The sequence below is a fragment of the Penaeus chinensis genome, chromosome 5 (assembly GCF_019202785.1).
Source record: "Penaeus chinensis breed Huanghai No. 1 chromosome 5, ASM1920278v2, whole genome shotgun sequence".
Lineage (NCBI taxonomy): Eukaryota > Metazoa > Arthropoda > Malacostraca > Decapoda > Penaeidae > Penaeus > Penaeus chinensis.
The window spans coordinates 14,678,818-14,698,817 of record NC_061823.1 but is presented as its reverse complement, the minus strand read 5'-3'; the positions used below and the strand labels follow the sequence as shown (position 1 = coordinate 14,698,817).

General features: G+C 37.8%; 9 non-coding genes across 9 annotated transcripts; 5 read left to right on the top strand and 4 right to left on the bottom strand.

The window, feature by feature from the left end:
• Positions 1 to 1,108: 1,108 nt before the first annotated feature.
• Trnai-aau lies at positions 1,109 to 1,182 on the bottom strand. The gene has a single exon. It is a non-coding gene; the product is annotated as a tRNA-Ile (tRNA).
• A 1,903-nt stretch (positions 1,183 to 3,085) lies between these two features.
• On the bottom strand, positions 3,086 to 3,159 carry Trnai-aau. Its single transcript has one exon. It is a non-coding gene; the product is annotated as a tRNA-Ile (tRNA).
• A 2,430-nt stretch (positions 3,160 to 5,589) lies between these two features.
• On the bottom strand, positions 5,590 to 5,663 carry Trnai-aau. The gene has a single exon. It is a non-coding gene; the product is annotated as a tRNA-Ile (tRNA).
• A 2,179-nt stretch (positions 5,664 to 7,842) lies between these two features.
• On the top strand, positions 7,843 to 7,916 carry Trnai-aau. The gene has a single exon. It is a non-coding gene; the product is annotated as a tRNA-Ile (tRNA).
• Positions 7,917 to 9,979: 2,063 nt separating this feature from the next.
• On the top strand, positions 9,980 to 10,053 carry Trnai-aau. The gene has a single exon. It is a non-coding gene; the product is annotated as a tRNA-Ile (tRNA).
• A 1,826-nt stretch (positions 10,054 to 11,879) lies between these two features.
• On the top strand, positions 11,880 to 11,953 carry Trnai-aau. Its single transcript has one exon. It is a non-coding gene; the product is annotated as a tRNA-Ile (tRNA).
• A 2,092-nt stretch (positions 11,954 to 14,045) lies between these two features.
• On the top strand, positions 14,046 to 14,119 carry Trnai-aau. Its single transcript has one exon. It is a non-coding gene; the product is annotated as a tRNA-Ile (tRNA).
• A 1,446-nt stretch (positions 14,120 to 15,565) lies between these two features.
• Trnai-aau lies at positions 15,566 to 15,639 on the top strand. The gene has a single exon. It is a non-coding gene; the product is annotated as a tRNA-Ile (tRNA).
• A 3,068-nt stretch (positions 15,640 to 18,707) lies between these two features.
• Positions 18,708 to 18,781, bottom strand: Trnai-aau. Its single transcript has one exon. It is a non-coding gene; the product is annotated as a tRNA-Ile (tRNA).
• Between the last annotated feature and the right edge of the window lie 1,219 nt (positions 18,782 to 20,000).

The window sequence follows — 20,000 nt, the reverse complement described above, 5'->3', positions numbered from 1 at the left end:
GATGTGTCATTACTAGAGCGGCATATTTCGGAGGAATAGGGAAGCAGAAAGAATTCCTCTTGGGTATTTACTAATGTATATGAAAATAAAATCACGGAGAAAGACAGTCATCCAATTTGCTCCCTGTCTAAATGCATGGTAATCATTTGCACCGTATATCTTGCGTTCTGATCATTTCGAGTTTGATTTATTGTCGTTACACATAAATGGTTCCCAGTGAGAAAGTTGCGAGTACTACCTGTCTCACCTTTACCTTTTTCTTGACCTTTGAAAAGATTTCATGGTATGTTACATTGCTGATATCTTAAGTAAATAAAGCATTTCTTGCAAACCCAAGGAAAGGTGAAATCAGGTGAGATCACGAGGTCTACTAATTGACTACTTTGTAGATAATCACTTGTGGAGCCATCTGTGTGCAACGACAATTCACAAGATATTACAGTGAACACAACAATGTCCAGTAATAAATTCTTGATAACAGAGGAAATAGCACGGCATGATATATATACAAGATGGAAATAACCAGTCTTCGAAATAAAATGTATGAAGGTCTACAAAAGGGCAGTGCCTCGTCAACCCCAGAAGCCACGTGGAGCCGAACACACTAGTCTCTGCTTCCGCTAAGCAATCTCTTCACTTCATATAAGATCCAACGACGTCTGCTGCGTTATTTTAGCATTCATTAAGTCCGGAATTCATGTTCTATCTAAGGTAAAGATCGCAGCCATTGCTGAGCCACGAGACGAGAGAGATGCAGATAGCTTCCGAGCATGTGAAAGCACCACGCTTTGTTATGTCGCTTGTATCTTGAAGAAAAATAATTATAATAAATCGGATGAGTATCTGACATCTGTAAGCTCATTACCCCATAGTAGCAACAGGACTAATGATTAAACTTTACATTCACTTTATTTACAGGAGAAGGTAGAACAAAAAGTTAACACTACGATATGATACCAGGTATATCTACTCCTTGATCCACAAAGTATTGTGCGGATCATGCCGTGCTTATATTCGTATGTTATTACAGTTTTGTTTTGAATATTTATATCAAACAATTCGGTCTTTCTTCAACTTGTGTCATGCTAAGTTTGAAAACGTTTACAGCTGGCCCGTAAGGGGATCGAACCCTCGACATCCGCGTTATTAGCACGGCGCTCTAACCAACTGAGCTAACAGGCCCATATTATCCAAGCAAGTTTTTGCCAAATTTGAAAGGTCAGTCAGGGCTCTTTACTGAAACAATAGATTTAAACTTATTACTGTGTGATATCTAGCAATATTGACATGGAAGACATGTAGAATGTTTAATTTTCTAAAAGCCTAGATAAGTAAAGGCAGCTCATTCCGACTCTCAAGGTAGTTCAACCTGCGCAAGGCCCGAAGGGACTTGCTAAGCCGGGGAGTGATCATTTTTTTTTAATGAACTCCTCAAGCAAATACATCTCCAGTGCGATATACCAATTATATGTGATTCTGAGTTCATAAGGTAAAGAAATAAATGGCTACATCCACATAGATAGAGGGTGTAACAGAATATTATAGTGGGCCCTTATGGGCACGTTCATTATGACTGATTACAGTAATATGTCTTTACAGAATCACGTTTTCTAAATATAAGGCCCCAAATACTGTATAAGACTCCGGCTGTTATTTTGTCCACTCACCGCCCCACCGTGCCTGAGTTTCGCAGAAGGGTGAATTGAGGTGACCTGACTATTTAGCCCTCGATTTCTCATGAATTAATGAGCTTACTAGTGATCACACTGATATGATTTGTTTTAAAATATTGTTCTTGTTTGATGTAAACTCGGAAAATTAAAGTATTTTATATATATTTTACATTTGCTACAGTTAATAGACCAGTTAAAAAAAAAAAAAATGCTACTGCGTAGTGTGTATATCAAATAACATATTACCTTAAGCTTTGTAACAAGGGCGTTGCATTGTCTCTTTTCCTGTCCTACACTTCAAAAATGACCGAGCACTCAGATCGCGGAAAATGTCGTGAATTTGCATGGAGACCCTGACTCTTTTTGTAAACGCTTTGCGTTTCTCAACTTACCGTGACCTACCATGTAACCCCGACCTTTGTTGTTGTAACCCTGACCTTTCAGTGACATCAACTTTTTGTGATATTTATATCTTTCGATTTCGAGACTGTTCTTTCCGGCCTTTTCTTCATTGCGTCCTCGACCTTCCAGTGGCCGATTCTGATAACCCAGATCTTTTTCTTTTATTTTAGCCTTAAACTTTTGTAAACCTTAGTGTCTATGGAGTCCTAAGCTCCTAACCAATATTGACTCTCTTATTGACATTAACCTTTCTTTGTATTCCTTATTGAAAAAGATGTCTTATCTGCGACCTTTGTGCGATATTTTTGAAACCTTGATCTATTTTGAAACGATTTTTCTAGTGACACTGACATTTCAGCCATGTCTATTTTGTGCCCATGGCCTTTCTACGGCCATATTTAACAACCCTGATTTAATTGTGGCCTTCTTTGCGACGCTAAATTATTTACGGTACTGACCTGTTTGACCATATATTTTTACATACTTAACATTTGTATGACGTTTTTGTGATCCAGGGGTGTTATGCGACACTGGCCTATTTTGACACATTTTTCAACCCTTTTCTGACCTTCACAGTTTTAGATATCTTTAATGAATAATATCCGCATTCCTGATCTTTTTTAGTTTTGTAAAAGCAACCTTTTCTACGATTCTTACCTTTCTGTGACTTTTTAATATCCCTGACCCTTATCGCTTGTATCTTGAAAGAAAATAATTACAATAAATCGGACGAGTTTCTGACATTTATAATTTCATTATCCCAGAATAGGAAAACAACAATATTGCTTTTATTTCTCCAACAATAAAATTAAAAAGTAAAAGGTAGAGCAAAAGCTTAATATGATATGCTGTCAGGTATGTCTACTGAGTGATCCACATAGTATTGTGCGAATCTTATGTCACGCTTACATGCGTATGTTACAGCTTTAATTTGGGTATTTATATCAGCAATTCGCTCGTCTTCAACTTGTGTCATGGTAAGGCTTGCTAAGTTTGAAAACATGTACACCTGGCCCGTAAGGGGATCGAACCCTCGACATCCGCGTTATTAGCACGGCGCTCTAACCAACTGAGCTAACAGGCCCATATAAACCTAGGAAGTTTTGCTAAATATGAAAGGCCAGTCAGCGCCATTTTCTGTAATAACTGTTTGACTCTTATTACTGTGTGAATACATGTGATATCTACCAATATGGACATGGTAATTATGTAGTCCAGATAAGTAAAGGTTTATTGCGACTCATAAAATAGTCGAAGCCTCGCAAGTCCCCGTGGATAAAGGGAATGACCATTCTCGTCCGAACCGCAGTCGCAGCTGCATCTCACGCGCTGCCAATTCTGTGCGTTTGAGTTCCTAAAGCATAATAATTATTTAGACATCTCAACATTTAGATTGCCCGTGAGGTCACATAAATATTTATTTTACTTTGATTTCTCAAACATAATATAATGCCCGTGTACTGTGTAAGTCTCCGGCAGTTATCTTGTCCACTCCCCCCCCCCCTCCCCCCATGCCTAATTTTCGCAGAAAGCTGAATTGAGGTGACCTTACTATTTAGACTCATTTTTCATGAATGAATGAGCTTACCAATGATCACTCTGATATGATTTGTTTTAGAATTATTTTCTTGTCTGGAATTTAATGCATTTCATATATATTTTACAGTCGTTTCTACAGTTAAGTAACATACCATGTTTTTTAATTTTTTTATGAACCTGGGTAATGTGTATATCACCTAATATTTACACTTGTAACCCTGACCTTTTAGTAACATCAACTTTTTTGTGATAATTATATCTTTCGAGACTGTTCTTTCCGGCCTTTTCTTTACTGCGCCCTCGACCTTCCAGTGGCCGATTCTGATAACCCAGATTTTTTTTTTTTTTTTTTAGTCCCAAACTTTTGTGAACTTTAGTGTCTTTGCATTCCTAAGTTCTTAACCCATATTGACCTTATTGACATGTATATTTTTTTTTTACAAGGTCCAGATAAGGTCTAGACTCAAGGTAGTCCAACCCGTGGATAAAGGAACTTGCGTCTACCCGGGAATGATCATTCTCTCCTTACCCCTGTCGCTGCGTGAGGTACCAATTCTATGTGATCCTTAGTTCCTGAGGCATAGTAACTATTAAGACATCTCAACATTTTGAGTGTTCGTAAAGTCAAATTAATATTTGTTTTACTTCGAAATCTCAAGCATACAAAGATAAAGAAATAACTGGCTACACCCACAGTGTTATAGGGTGTAACAGGATACAATAGTGTCCCTTTAACTTAATTGGCACGTATGGCAACAATACATGCCATGCCCAATGTATTACAAGCTTATTTAGTGTATTTAGATGGCTCTACAAGTACTTAGTCACCAAGGAGTCAGTTATTAGTCCTACCTATCTCACCCATTTACCCTTGTGCAGGTCTTGTGCATTATTTAATTGTCTTAAATGTACAAAGATTTTAATAATTTAATTCTAGTGGCATTAACTTTTTTTTCTATATATCTATTGAGACTGTTCTTTCCAGCCTTTACTTTATTGCGCTCTCGACCTTCCAGGGACCGTTTTTGATGACCTGGATCTTATTTGTATTTTACAGCCCTTAACTTTTGTAAACTAGTGTCTATGCAGTCCTAAGCTCTTAACCAATATTGACCTTCTTATTGACACTTCTTATTTACGACCTTTTAGCGACTCCCACCTTTGTACGATATTTTTGAAACCCTGACCTTTGTATGATATTTTTGAAACCCTGACCTTTTTTAGAACGAGCTCTCAAGTGACACTGACATTCTAACCAGGCCTACTTTGTGCCCCTGGCCTTTCTGCGGCCATGTTTAACAACCTGATATAATTGTGTCTTCTTTGCGACGCTATTTTTTTTTTTTTTTTTTTGTGATACTGATTTTTTTCGATTTCTTATGTTTTACGAAATATGCCTTTTTCTGATTTTAACTTTTCTTGCGACAGTGATCGTTTAGTAATTGGATTTCTGACCTTCTTGTGACCATTTATTTTTAAATCCTTAACTTTTGTATGACGTTTTTGAGACTCAGGGGTGTTTTGACTTTTCTGACCCTCGCGATTTAAAAAATCTTTAATGAATGATTTCCGCATTCCTGACCATTTTTATTTTTGTAAAAGTGGCTTTTTTGCGGTTCTTACCTTTCTGTGACGATTTAATATCCCTGACCCTTATCGCTTGCATCTTGAAGGAAAATAGTTACAATAAATCGGACGAGTTTTTGACATTTATAATTTCATTACCCCATAGTAGGAAAACAATAGGACTAGTAATTAAAGTTTACATCGCTTTATTTCTCAAATATTAAGATTTACAGTAGAAGGTAAAGCAAAAGGTTAACAATATGATATGCTGCCAGGTATATCTACTCGGTGATCCACATAGTATTGTGCGAATCTTGTGTCGCGCTTATATACGTTATTACAGCTTTAATTTAGGTATTCATATCAGCAATTCGCCCTTTCTTCAACCTGTGTTGAAAACATCTACATCTGGCCCGTAAGGGGATCGAACCCTCGACATCCGCGTTATTAGCACGGCGCTCTAACCAACTGAGCTAACAGGCCAATACAATCCAAGCAAGTTTTCGCCAAATCTGAAAGGTCAGTCAGCGCCATTTACTGAAACAACTGTTTGACTCTGATGTTGTAGACTTAATGTTTTACAAAGTCCAGATAAGTAAAGTCGGTTCAAAGTAGTCCAACCAGCGCAAGTCCCTTGGATAAAAGGACTTGCGTCCGCCCGGGAATGATCATTCTCGCCTGAACCGCAGTTGCAGATACATCTCCCGCGTGCCAATGCTATGTGATTCCGAGTTCCTAAGGCATAATAATTACTAAGATATCTCAATTATTCGATAAGGTCAAAGAGAAATTAAAGATGCAAGAAAAGTTAATAGGAGGTCAGAATCAGAAGGAAGTGGTACCAACAGTAACAAAAAGGTCAGTCAAAACGTCATCGTCGGAAGCTCAAGATTGTAAAATACAAGGAAAAGGTCTGGGTTATCAAAATCGGCCGCTGAAAGTTCGGGGCAAAGTAAACTTTAAGCCAGGAAGAACAGTCTCAAAAGATATATCTCATAAAAATGTCACTAAAAGGTCTGGCTTACATTTAAGATATGCATAAAAGGTCAGGGTTACAAAAAGGTCACTTTAAGTTGAGTCACGTAAAAAAAATCAACCTGCGAAACTCAGGCATGGGGGTTGGGGGTGAATGGACAAGATAACTGCCGGAGACTTACACAGTATCCTGGGCCTTATATTTAGAAAAAGTGATCCTGTGAGAACATATTACTGTAATCAATCGTAACGAACGAATAACCGTGACTCCTTTAAGACACTATTGCATTCTGTTATACCCTATAACTATGTGGATGTGGCCAATTATTTCTTTATCTAAGTATGTTCGAGAAATAAAAATAAAAAAAATTTATTCATTTAGCTTCACGGACAATATAATTGTTGAGATCTCTTAGTAATCATTATGCCTTAGGAACTCGGAATCACATAATACTGAAACGCGGGAGATGTAGCTACCGCAGGGGTTCAGGCAAGAATGATCATTCCCGGGCAGACGTATGTACATTTATCCACGGGGACTTGTGCGGGTTCGACTACTTTGAGGGTCGGAAAGAACCGACTTCATTAAAGGTCGGAGCGCAATAAAGTATAGGCCATGAAACACAGCCTCAAAAATATTTCGCATAAAAATTGTCATTAAAAGGTCTCTGTCCCAATTAAGAAATGCATAAAAAGTCAAGGTTACAGAAAAACTTTACAAAAAGTCAGGGTCGTGACAGTATGCGCATAAAATCTGATCTTCCGGAAAGCAAGTTTTCCTTATGCAAAATCACGAAATTCTCCACAGATCTGGGTGCTTTACTTTTGGTCAATTTTGCAGTGTAGGGCATGAAATGGGTCTCTGCAACGCCCTTGTTGCAAAGCGCAATGTAATAGGTTATATGCACATTACGCAATTTCATAAATATAAAAACATGATTTATTACTTAACTATAGAAACGACTGTAAAATAGATATGAAATATATTAATTTCCCAGTTTACATCAAACAAGAATATTTTTAAACAAAGCATCTTAGTCTGATCACTGAAAAAATCAAGGTTTAAATAGTAAGGTCAGTTTGAGTCAGTTTTCTGCAAACCTCTGACATGGGGGGGGGGGGGGGGACAAGATAACTACCGGAGATTTTCACAGTATCCTGGGCCTTATATTTAGAAAACGTGATCCTGTGAGAACATATAACTGTAATCAATCGTAACGAACGAATAACCCTTAAGGACACATTATTGCATTCTGTTATATCCTGTAACTATGTGGATGTAGCCAGTTATTTCTTTATCTAAGTATGTTCGAAAAATCAAAGTAAAAGAAAAAAAAAAAGTATTTATTTGGCATCACGGATAATCTAAATGTTTAGATGTCTTAGGAACTCGGAATCACCTGGAATTGGCATACTGCGACTGCGGTTCAGGCGAGAATGATCATTCCCGGGTAGACACAAATCCCTTTATCCACGGGGACTTGTGCGGGTTCGACTACTTTGAGGGTCGGAAAGAACCGATTTTATTTATCTGGATTTTGTAAAATATCAAGTATACTATATAATTACCAAGTCCATATTGCTAGATATCACACGTATTCACACAGTAATAAGAGTCAGACATTTGTTGCAGTAAATGGCGCTGACTGACCTTTCTGATTTGCCGAAAACTTCATTAATTTATATGGGCCTGTTAGCTCAGTTGGTTAGAGCGCCGTGCTAATAACGCGGATGTCGAGGGTTCGATCCCCTTACGGGCCAGATGTAGATGTTTTCAAACTAAGCAAGTCTTACCATGACACAAGTTGAAGACAAGGGCTAAACTAAAGCCGTAATAAGATATACGAATGTAAACGCGACATATGATTCGCACACATACTATGTGGATCACAGAGTAGATATACCTGGCAGCATATCATACTGTTAACCTTTTGCTCTACCTTCTACTCTAAATTTCATTATTTGAGAAATAAACTTTAATTACTAGTCCTATTGTTATTTTCCTACTATAGGGTGATGAGATTAAAAATATCAGATACTCGTCCGATTTATTGTAATTATTTTCCTTCAAGATACAAGAGATAAGAGTCAGGGATATTAAAAAGTTACAGAAAGGTAAGAATAGTAGAAAGAGTCACTTTTACAAAAAAAAAAAAAAAGGTCAGCAATGCGGAAATTATTCATTACAGAGATTTAAAACTGTGAAGGTCAGTCAAGGGTCGAAAAAGATCTAAAAAAAAAAAAGATCAGCGTCACATAACACACCTGAATCGCAAAAACGTCTTACAAAAGTTATGGATGTAAAAATAAATGGTCACAAGAAGGCCAGAAACCCGATTAGTAAACGGTCACTGTCGCAAAAAAAATAATAATAATAATAATCAGAAAAAGTTGTAAAACATTTAAAACCGAAAAAGGTCAGTATCACAAAAAAAAAAAAATGTCGCAAGGGTTGTAAAAAAGAAAAAAGGTCAGTGACTTAAACATGTCAAAGTAGGTATTGTGAAAATGTCAGGGTCGCTAAAAGGTCACAAAAAAGAAGTATCAATAAGAAGGTCAATATTGGTTAAGAGCTTAGGACTGCATAGACACTAAAGTTCACAAAAGTTTAGAACGGTAAAATACAAATATGATCTGGGTTATCAAAAACGACCACTGGAAGGGAGCAATAACATGAAGGCCGGAAAGAACAAAAGATATATCACAAAAGAAAACAAAAGATATAAATGTTGAAAAAAACTAAAAGGTCAGAGTTTCAAAAATATCGTACGAAGTGTCAATAAGGTCAATATTGGTTAAGAGCTTAGGACTGCATAGACACTAAAGTTCACAAAAGTTTAGGACTATAATATACAAGAACAAATCTGTGTTATCAAAATTTGTCACTGAAAGAACAAAAGATATATCACAAGAGAAAACAAAAGATATAAATATTGAAAAAAACTAAAACGTCAGGGTTACAAAATAAGTCACAGTAAATCGAGGAACGCAATAACTTTATAAAAAGGTCAGGGTCGAAACAGTATTTGCATAAACCCTGTCTTCATGCAAAATGAATGATCTGAATGCTTTACTCTTGGTCATTTTTGCAGCGTTGGACAGGAAATGGGTCTCTGCAACGCCCTTGTTGCAAATCATACGGTTATATGTTAAGTGATATACACATTACGCAGTTTCGTTATAAGTAAAACAAAAAACAAAAAAAAGACTGTAAAACAGATACGAAATGCATTAATTTCCAAACAAGAAATTAATTTTAATTAAAACAAACCATATCAGTGTGATCACCCGTAAGCTCATTCATTCATGAAAATTTAAGATCTAAATAGTAAGGTCACCTCAATTCAGCCTTCTGCGAAACTCAGGCATGGGGGGGGGGGGGGGGGGGGCAAGATAACTGCCGGAGACTTACACAGTACACGGGGCATTATATTATGTTTGAGAATTCGAAGTAAAATAAATATTCATTTGAACTCTCGGGCAATCTAAATGTTATGTCTTAATAATTATTATGCTTTAGGAACTCAAAAGCATAGAATTGGCAGCGCGTGAGATGCAGCTGCGACTGCGGTTCAGACGAGAATGGTCATTCCCGGGCAGACGCAAGTCCCTTTATCCACGGGGACTTGCGAAGGTTCTTTGAGTCGAAATGAGCCACCTTTACCTATCTAGACCTTGTAAAAAATTAAGTATATTACTTGTCTACCATATCCATATTTAAAGATATAACATGTATTCACACAGTGATGAGTTTCAAACTGTTGTTTCCGTAAATGGCACTGACTGGTCTTTTAGATTTGGCGAAAACATCCATTTTGTGTATTGGCCTGTTAGCTCAGTTGGTTAGAGCGCCGTGCTAATAACGCGGATGTCGAGGGTTCGATCCCCTTACGGGCCAGCTGTAGTTGTTTTCAAACTTAGCAAGCCTTACCATGACACAAGGTGAAGACGAGCGAATTGCTGATATAAATACTCATATTAGAGCTGTAATAACATATACAAATGTATGCATGACACAAGATTCGTACAATACTATGGGAATCACTGAGTAGATATACCGGGTAGTATATCATATTGTTAACCTTTTGCTTTACCTTCTACTTTAAATTTCATTATTTGAGAAATAAAGCGAATGCAAACTTTAATTACTAGTCCTATTGTTACTTTCCTACTGTGGGGTAATGAGATTATAAATGTCAGAAACTCGTCCGATTCTATTGTAATTATTTTCCTTCAAGATACAAGCGATAAGGGTCAGGGATATTAAAAAGTCATAGAGAGGTAAAAATCACTTTTACAAAAAAAAAAAAAAAAAAAAAAAATAGTCAGGAATGAGGAAGTAATTCATTAAAGAGATTTGAAACTGTGAAGATCAGAAAAGGGTTGAAAAAGGTCAGTGTTCCATAACACCCCTAGATCACAAAAACGTCATACAAAAGTTATGGATTTAAAAACAAGTGGTCACAAAAATGTCAGAAACCCGATTAGTAAAAGAACACTGTCGCAAAGAAAGCTAAATAAAAATAAAAATAAAAATAATTCGTAAAACATGTAAAATTTAAAAAAGTAAAAGGAAAAAAAAAATCAAGGTCTCAAAGAAGGCACAATTATATCAGGGTTGTTAAACATGGCCGCAGAAAGGTCACGGGCATAAAGTAGGCCTGGTTGGAATGTCAATGTTACTTGAAAACTCGTTCTAGAATAGATCAAGGTTTAAAAAATACCGCACAAAGGTCAGGGTCGCTAAAAGGTCGCAAGTTTCCATTTTTTATTTAAATCAAGGTTACCAAAAAAGATCAGTGTTAATAAGAAGATCAGTATTGGTTAAGAGCTTAGGAATGCATAGACACTAAAGTTCACAAAAGTTTAGGTCTGTAAAATACAAAAAAGATGTGGGTTATCAGAATCGGCCACTGGAAGGTCGGGGGCACAATAAAGGAAAGGCAGGGAAGAACAGTCTCGAAAGATATAAATAAAAAATGATGTCACTAAAAGGTCAGAGTTACAACAACAAAGGTCGGGGTTACAAGGTAGGTCACGGTATGTTGAGGAACGCAAAAAGTTGACAAAAAGGGTCAGGGTCTTCATGCAAATTCACGACCTCTTCCGCAGATCTGAGTGCTTTACTCACGGTCATTTTTGCAGTGTAGGACAGGAAATGGGACACCTCAATTCACCCTTCTTCAAAACTCAGGCATGGGGGGGGGGGGGGGGGGAGGATGACAAGATAACTGCCGGAGACTTACACTGTATCTGGGGAATTATGTTTAAAAAACGTGATTCTGTAAGGACATATTGCTGTAATCAGTCATAATGAACGTGCCCTTAAGGACACACTATAGTGTTCTGTTACACCCTCTATCTATGTGGATGTAGCTAGTTATTGCTTCATCTTTGTATGTTTAAGACTTCGAGGTAAAAAAATATATATCCATTTCACTTCACGGACAATCTAAATGTTGAGCTGTCTTCATAATTATTATACCTTAGGAACTCAAAATCACTGGTATATTTGCAAAAGGGGTTCAGGCGAGATTGATCATTACCCGGCTTACGCAAGTCCCTTTTGGACTCAAGCTGAACTACCTTGAGAGACGGAATGAGCCGCCTTTACTTATATGGGCCTTGTAAAAAATCAAGCCTTCTATATGTCTCCCATATCCATATTCCTAGATATTACATATATTCACACAATAATAAGTTTAAATCTTTTATTTCCCTATGGGCCTGTTAGCTCAGTTGGTTAGAGCGCCGTGCTAATAACGCGGATGTCGAGGGTTCGATCCCCTTACGGGCCAGATGTAGATGTCTTCAAACTTAGCAATTCTTACCATGGCACAAGTTGAAGACGAGCGAATTACTGATACAAATACCATAAAGCTGTAATAGCATACTAATATAAGCACATGTTCGCACAATACTATGTGGATCACTGAGAAGCTATACCTGGTATCATGTCGTATTGTTAACTTTTTGTTCTACCTTCTACTGTAAATACAGTGAATGTAAACTTTAATCACTAGTCCTATTGCTGTTTTTCTACTGTGGGGTAATGGGATTATAAATGTCAGATACTCGTCCGGTTTATTAACTATTTTCCTTCAAGATACAAGCGACATAACAAAGAGTGGTGCTTCCACATGCTCGGAAGCTATCTGCATCTCTCTCGTCTCGTGGCTCAGCAATGGCTGCGATCTTTTCCTTAGACAGAACATGAACTCGAGACCTAATAAACTCAGTGCTAAAAGAACACTGCAGACGTCGTTGGATCTTAAACGAAATGAAGAGGTTCCTCAGTGGAAGCAGAGGCTAGTGTGTTCGGCTCCACGTGGCCTCTGGGGTTAACGAGGCACTGCCCTTTTGTAGACCTTCATACATTTTATTTCGAAGACTGCGTATTTCCATCTTGTGTGATATATATCATGCCGTACGTCACATTTTCTCTGTTATCAGGAATATATTACTTAGCCCACCGTCGCTGGACATTGCTGTGTTCACTGTAGTATTTTGTAAATTGTCTTTGCACACAGATGGCTCCACAAGTGATTATCTACAAAGGAGTCAATTAATAGACCTCGTGATCTCACCTGATTTCACCTTTCCTTGGGTTTGCAAGAAATGCTTTATTTACTAATGCTATCAGTACGACGCTGTTACCTTTATGATAGAGAATATAATGATAATAGTGTTATTAACATTATTAACAGCAATATAACCATTTATATGGTAGCCATTTATGTGTAAAGACAATAAATCAAACTCGAAATGGACACGCCATGTGCATACATCCCATCCCCAGAGGCGGCGGGTGAATATATCACACTACGAAATTAAATCCATTTTTTCCTGATCAGAACGCAAGATAGACGGTGCAAATGATTACCATGCATTTAGACAGGGAGCAAATTGGATGACTGTCTTTCACTCTCCGTGATCTTATTTTCATATACATTAGTAAATAACCAAGAGGAATTCTTTCTGCTGTCCTATTCCTCCGAAATATGCTGCTCTAGTAATGACACATCACATCAAGCACGAGACCAAACTGCAAACTGCTGTGAGCTATTGTGATGTATGGGAACATTTGAAGGCTCGCGCATCCACATGTGTTCTCGGACTAGGTGGCCGAAAATGCTTTTATTAATTGTTATGTTTGTTGAAACGTTCATATTTAACAGAGATTAAAGCATCTACTAGACACATTTCAGAAAACTGGCCTAAGAACACCCTTGAACGCGCATACCCTTGCTTGTTGTGTGTGCGATTTTAGACAGAGGAAATGAAGGAGGACTTTAAGAGAAAATATAAATTGGCTCATATTCTCCGGAACACTGACTGCAGTTTTTGATCTTCTCACTTCATTCTTCTCATTCTTATCGTACACTACACATTCATACAGTGAATGTGATTTCGCTTTGATTCTTTGCAGTAAACTTCGCATAAATTCTACTTTTCCCTGTCCCTTTTCCCCAAAGGCTTATTGCATTTTCCTAGTATGCTTTCAGACTCAAACCTGATGACTAACCGGTGAACATGGGAAGCTATGCAGCGATGTCAGCCAGGCGACTGTCCATGACTCGTTTCCCGCCAAGTTTTATACATTATTTTTCTGTTATTTTCAAGTTCATTTTGTTAGGTTTGGGTCTTTACTAACTGGCAATCAGAACCCCGACTTTTAACTCTTAGATTGCGTCGTCAAAACTAATGAGACACGATAATATGGAAGCCATGGCCCTTTGATACCATAGGAAGCGTTCAGAGAAAAATACATACATACACATGTTGCCATATTTCACGTGTGCCCACAGAAGACTAGATCTCCAATTGTTATTTCAATAAATCGTGCTGCTTGGATAAATGCATTCTAGTAAAACCCAAGCTCAGTTTATGGGCCTGTTAGCTCAGTTGGTTAGAGCGCCGTGCTAATAACGCGGATGTCGAGGGTTCGATCCCCTTACGGGCCACGTTAGTATCTTTTGTGAAATCTCGCCCAGCCATTGGAATGAATAACATAAGTCCTACGCGGCGTAAGAGATGGGTAAGGACGAAATCCTAAAGCATATAGCAACATGCAGATACAAGTAGCCTCACTAAGCCTTCAAGATATGACGAAGATGAGCAAGTAAATTCGTCTGACGAGAATTTACCGTATAATGTCTGCCAAAACGAAAAAGAGAAAAGTCTTTAGTTCTGTCCCAAGGGAAATTTGACTATTACCTTTTCCCTACGATGCTGTAATAGGCCATGCATGTCGAACATGAATTGATAACTGGTACGTTTAATGCAGTGTATTCATGATTTTCTTGTAACAGATACGAGCACAACGTGTACGATGAGGCAGGAAACAAGGTCACAAAGGACATTGGCCAAAAAAGCTAAATTTCAACATAAGGTCGGTGTCCAATAAACGATCAAGTTCGCCAAAAAAAGAAAAAAATCTGAAATATGTTGAGGATCATCAAAAAATGCAACAAAAAGGTCAGGCTTATGAAATTGATAACTAAGAATAAAATTTTCCTCAGAGAAAGTGTCGCAATAAAATATCGGACAGTTTGCTGAAAATTTTAAGAAGAAAGTCAAGGCTACAGAGTGGCTGAGGGTTACAAAAAAGGCCAATGTCATCATAAGATCAGTGTGGCTTTTAAAATATCAGATTTGTAAAAGAAAAATCAAGGTCTCCAAAAATGTTCTTAATAGGTATGGCTTAAAAAGAAAAGAAGAAAAAAAGAAAAGAAAATTTGAGGGTTAACGTCGCAAACGATGAAAATCACAGAAAATATCACAAAATAATAATAAGATATTAAGGGTTACAAAAAGGTCAAACTAGAACGTGTCTGTAAACATCTCCACCAGATGGCCAAGGCCACATTTAGGATGAGGGCTACAAAAAAGATCGTGGACTAAAATATCAGTGCCATTTGAAAGCTCATTCATAAAATAGGTCAGGGTTTAAGAAACGTCACGCCAAGGTCAGGGCCGTTTATAAGGCACAAAAAGATAAGCAAAAAGTCGAGGATAATAAGGATCTCAAGGTGAAGTCTCAAGGAAGTTCACATAACCCTACAAAAAGATCGGGTCATAAAAAAGTAAAAACTGTCACTAAAAGACATAACAAAAGCTCAATCCAGAAAATAATGGCCGGGTTGGAAATTATATTGAACTCAAAAAAAGGTCGAGTTCGCAACAAAGACAGAAAGTATCATTTGTAGGTTAGTGAAGCTTAAAACGGTCACAAAAGATTAAGTAAGTTAAAATGTGTCCCGGAATCATCAGTAAGGCTTTAAAAAGTCACATAAAGGTCAGGGATATCGTAAAACGTGTCCATAGAGTTCACGGAGTATTAGGTCTCCAGTTATTATTTCAGTAAATCGTGTTGATTGAATATTACAAACTAGATTTCTATTCCTAATGGCCTGTTAGCTCAGTTGGTTAGAGCGCCGTGCTAATAACGCGGATGTCGAGGGTTCGATCCCCTTACGGGCCAGCGGTGCATCTTTTCAGACTTCTCGACTAGTCCCTGGAATAAATAACGAATCATATATATGCTGCGTAACAGGCATATAGGGTGAAGTCTTAGTGAATAAAGCAACATGTAAGTACCCCCACTAATGCTGCAAGATATGCCCAGAAGATGGCGAGCAAGCAAATTCATTTGATGAGAACTTAGTATAGAATGTCTGTCCAAAAGAGCAGATATTTAACTCTGTTGCTATGGAAATTTCATTGGTGGAAATTAAAACAAATGTAACGTTTAATCACTGACCATACTGCCTATACACTATTCTGTAAGAGGATGAATTTTGAACATAAATTGACAATTGATCCGATTGATTGCAATGTATACATAATTTTCTTGCAACAGACTACGTCACCATGTCCTGTGGCAACGGATCATAGGACTTCCAACGCCATGGTGGTACATGTAGATGAAGCTGGACATCTACCGAACTGGAAGGAAGCAGTAATCCATGGAGGACTGAACAAACAGAAAAGAAAAATTATGGAAGCTGCATACATCGCGACAGAAAAAAATGTCAACACAGCATCGGACAGATTCAAACTATCTAAGGCCGCGGCAGCAATTTATTATTACTCTGTAATTTTTTTGATGTGTGTATTTCTGACGAAGATACAAGATACTGTTCGTAAAAAAATTGCTTCAACACCTTTCTTTTCTTCTCTCTTTCTCTCTGTCACTCACTCACTCACACAATGTGTCTCTCTCTCTCACACACTCACTCACACAATGTGTCTCTCTCTCTCACACACTCACTCACACAATGTGTCTCTCTCTCACTCATCTCTCTCTTTTTCACTCACTATGTCCGTCTGGCTGTCTGTCTCTCACTCCCTCACTTTGTCTGTCTCCCTCCCTCCCTCCCTCCCCTCTCTCTCTCTCTCTCTCTCTCTCTCTCTCTCTCTCTCTCTCTCTGTATACCTCTCTCTCACTCATCTCATCTCTCATCTGGTTGTCTCTCTCTCTCACTCCCTCACTTTGTCTGCTCCCCCCCACCCCTCTCTCTCTTTCTCTTTCTCTCTCTCTCTCTTTATCTATCTATCTATATATCTCTATCTCTATCTACCTCTCTCTCCCTCTCCCTCCCACCCTCTCTCTTTCTCTATACTGTGCGTGGCAACCCCGCCTACACACTTTCTTGAGTCAAGGTATCAAAGGCAATTCGCAGACATATTAAGTTTCGAGACAAAGGGAGGAAGAATGGCAGCCTTTGCCCAAAGCCCAGATTCACAGCATAGAAAAGAAAAAAAAGGTTAATGTTTTTATTCTGTCTATTCATTAGTTTATTTTTTGTTTATTCATTCATTCATTCATTGTCTATTTGTTTATTTATCTATCTATATTTCTTTTATATTCGAGGAAAATGGCTTAACTTCAGAAATGGACACTGATCATTATGGCTTCAAATTCAAAATGAAAAAGATATAGAAAATATAACAGCCCTGAAATATGTTAAACAAATAATTCAATTAATTTACATTCATCAGACACTTAACCCTTTAATTTCCATCACTGAAAAGAGGAAGAAGAAGAAAAAAACAACACTTATAATGCATACGTCGAACCAGTACACTGATATCTTATCTTCAGTTGTAATCAGAATAGCATCCGAGATTTCAGGGATCCAGTCAGCAGTGTCTTTGATTAAAGCTTATAAGCATGTTTGCTCATTATCATGTGGCCAATTTTAAAGGTTTTATGAATCATAATTTATAATATTTATCATGATTGTATGTGTATCTTGTTGCTGTTTTTATTATCACTATGACTATTAAAATTGTGTTATTATTATTGTTAGTTTTGTAGGAATAAATATTGTTATTCATATTTCTCTTCGTATTGATGTTATTCCTTGTCTTAAAGACGGGGATGATTATACTGTGGGTGGTGACGACACTAGTAATAAGTGATGATACAGATAATGATAAGGATAGTGCTGAAAATTATCATGATGACGGTAAGATGAAGAATGACAATGTCGCGAACACACACACACACACACACACACACACACACACATATATATATATATATATATATATATGCGTGTGTGTGTGTGTGTGTATGTGTGTGTGTGTGTGTTTGTGTATGTGTTTGTGTGTGTATGTGTGTGTGGGTGTGTGTATATGTGTGTCGGTGTGTGTTTGTGTGTGTGTGTGTGTTTGTGTATGTGTGTGTACATATGTATACTGCTAATTGCAGTAACTGGCTCGATAAAGCTATCTAGATGTACACTCACTTATGAAGCTGTCTGGTTAGGATACTTTCTGAATCATAAAAATAAAAACACGAAGTGTCAAACGCTTACTTACGCCAAGAGAAGCTTAGGTCAGCTTTGAACTGGCGCCAGATGAGATCAGTTCTTGCCCCGCACAGCTCTCCCCCTCTCCCCTCCCCTCCCCCTTCCCCCTACCCTACCTGGCCTAGCTCAGTGCCAAAGCGTTTACTGAACTTGAACGAAGTTGCACAGTGCAACATGCTCTGTCTAAACATACACCAATAATTTTCTGGGAAAATCGTGACGGTAACGGTAACTGCAGTTTATTGGTATTTTTAAGTTATGTTCACCAATACTAAAGTTAAAAAGATATTACATTTTGTAAAGTTCTGCGTTCCTCAGCTTTTTGTAACCCTGAACTTTTGTGCATTTTTTACACTGTAACCTTGACCTTTTATTGACATTTTGTTTATATATCTTTTGAGACCCAGACCTTATAAGGTCGTCTTTGTGATCCAGAGGTGTTCTGCGACACTGACTTCTTTTGACATCTCTTACGATCCTTTTCTGACCTTTACAGTCTTAAGTCTATTCAATGAATTATTTTCGCATTCCTGATCATTCTTATTTTTGTAATCGTGACCTTTTCTATGGTTCTTACCTTTCTGTGACCCGTGTCGTTTGTATCTTGAAAGAAAATTACAATAAATCGGACGAGAATTTAAAATTTATAACTTCAGTACCCCATCGTAGCATTTCGCTTTTATCTTCATTTTGTGCCTTGGTAAGACTTACTAAGTTTGAAAACGTTTACAGCTGGCCCGTAAGGGGATCGAACCCTCGACATCCGCGTTATTAGCACGGCGCTCTAACCAACTGAGCTAACAGGCCGACATAACTCATGTAAGTTTTCGCCAAATCTGAAAGGTCAGTCATCGCCATTTACTGAAACAACTGTTTGACTCTTATTACTGTGTGAATACATGTGACACCTAGCAATATAAACATGGTAAATATGTATTATACTCAATTTCCCTACAAGGTGTAGATAAGTAAAGGCGTCTCATTCCGACTCAAGTTCCCCGTCCGGCCAGGAAATGATCATTCTCGCCCGAACCCCTGTCGAAGCTTCATCTCCCGCGCACCAATTCCATGTGATTTTGAGTTCCTAAGACATGATAATTTTTAAGACATCTCAACATTCAGATTGTCCGTGAAGTCAAATTAGTTTTTTACTTCGAATTCTCAAGTAGACAAATATAAAGAATAACTGGTTACATCCACATAGTTACAGGGTGTAACAGAATACAATGGTGGGCCCCTAAGGAGTCACAGTTACTCCTTCGTTGTGATTGACTACAATAATATGACCTTGAAGAACCACGTTTTCTAAATATAAGGCCCCGGATACTGTGTAAGGTTCCGGCAGTCTTGCCCCCCCCCTCCCCCCACCACCACCCGTGCCTGAGTTTCGCAGAAGGGTGAATGAAGTGACCTTACTATCTACATCCTGATTTTTCTGAATGAATGAGCTTGCCAGTTATCACACCGAGATGATTTGCTTTAAGATATTTTTTGTTGTTTGATGTAAACGCGAAATTTAATGCATTTCATATGTATTTTACATTTGGTTCGACAGTGAAGTAACATACCATGTTTTTTTAATGAAATTGCGTAATGTGTATATCACCTGACATGTTACCTTACGCTTTGCAACAAGGGCGTTATGCATGAAGAAAACTTGATTTCCAGAAGATCCAGGATTTATGCGAATACTCTCACGACCCTGACCTTTTTGTAAACGTTTTGCGTTCCTCATCTTACTGCGACCTTTTTTTTTTTTTTTTTTGTAACCTTGACCTTTTGTGCATTTTCTTTTTTTTATGTAACCCAGACCTTTTAGTGAAATTTTGTTGCGATATATCTTTTGTTTTCCCGGGCCTTTACTTTATTGTGCCCCCGACTTTTCAGTGGCCGAATTTGATAACCCAGACCTTTTTCTTGTATTTTACAACTCTGATATTCCGACGTTGACGTTCTGACCTTTTTGTTACCGATTGTGCCACTTTTCTGACCATTTACCGTTTCTTGTATCCTTATCCTTTCTTTG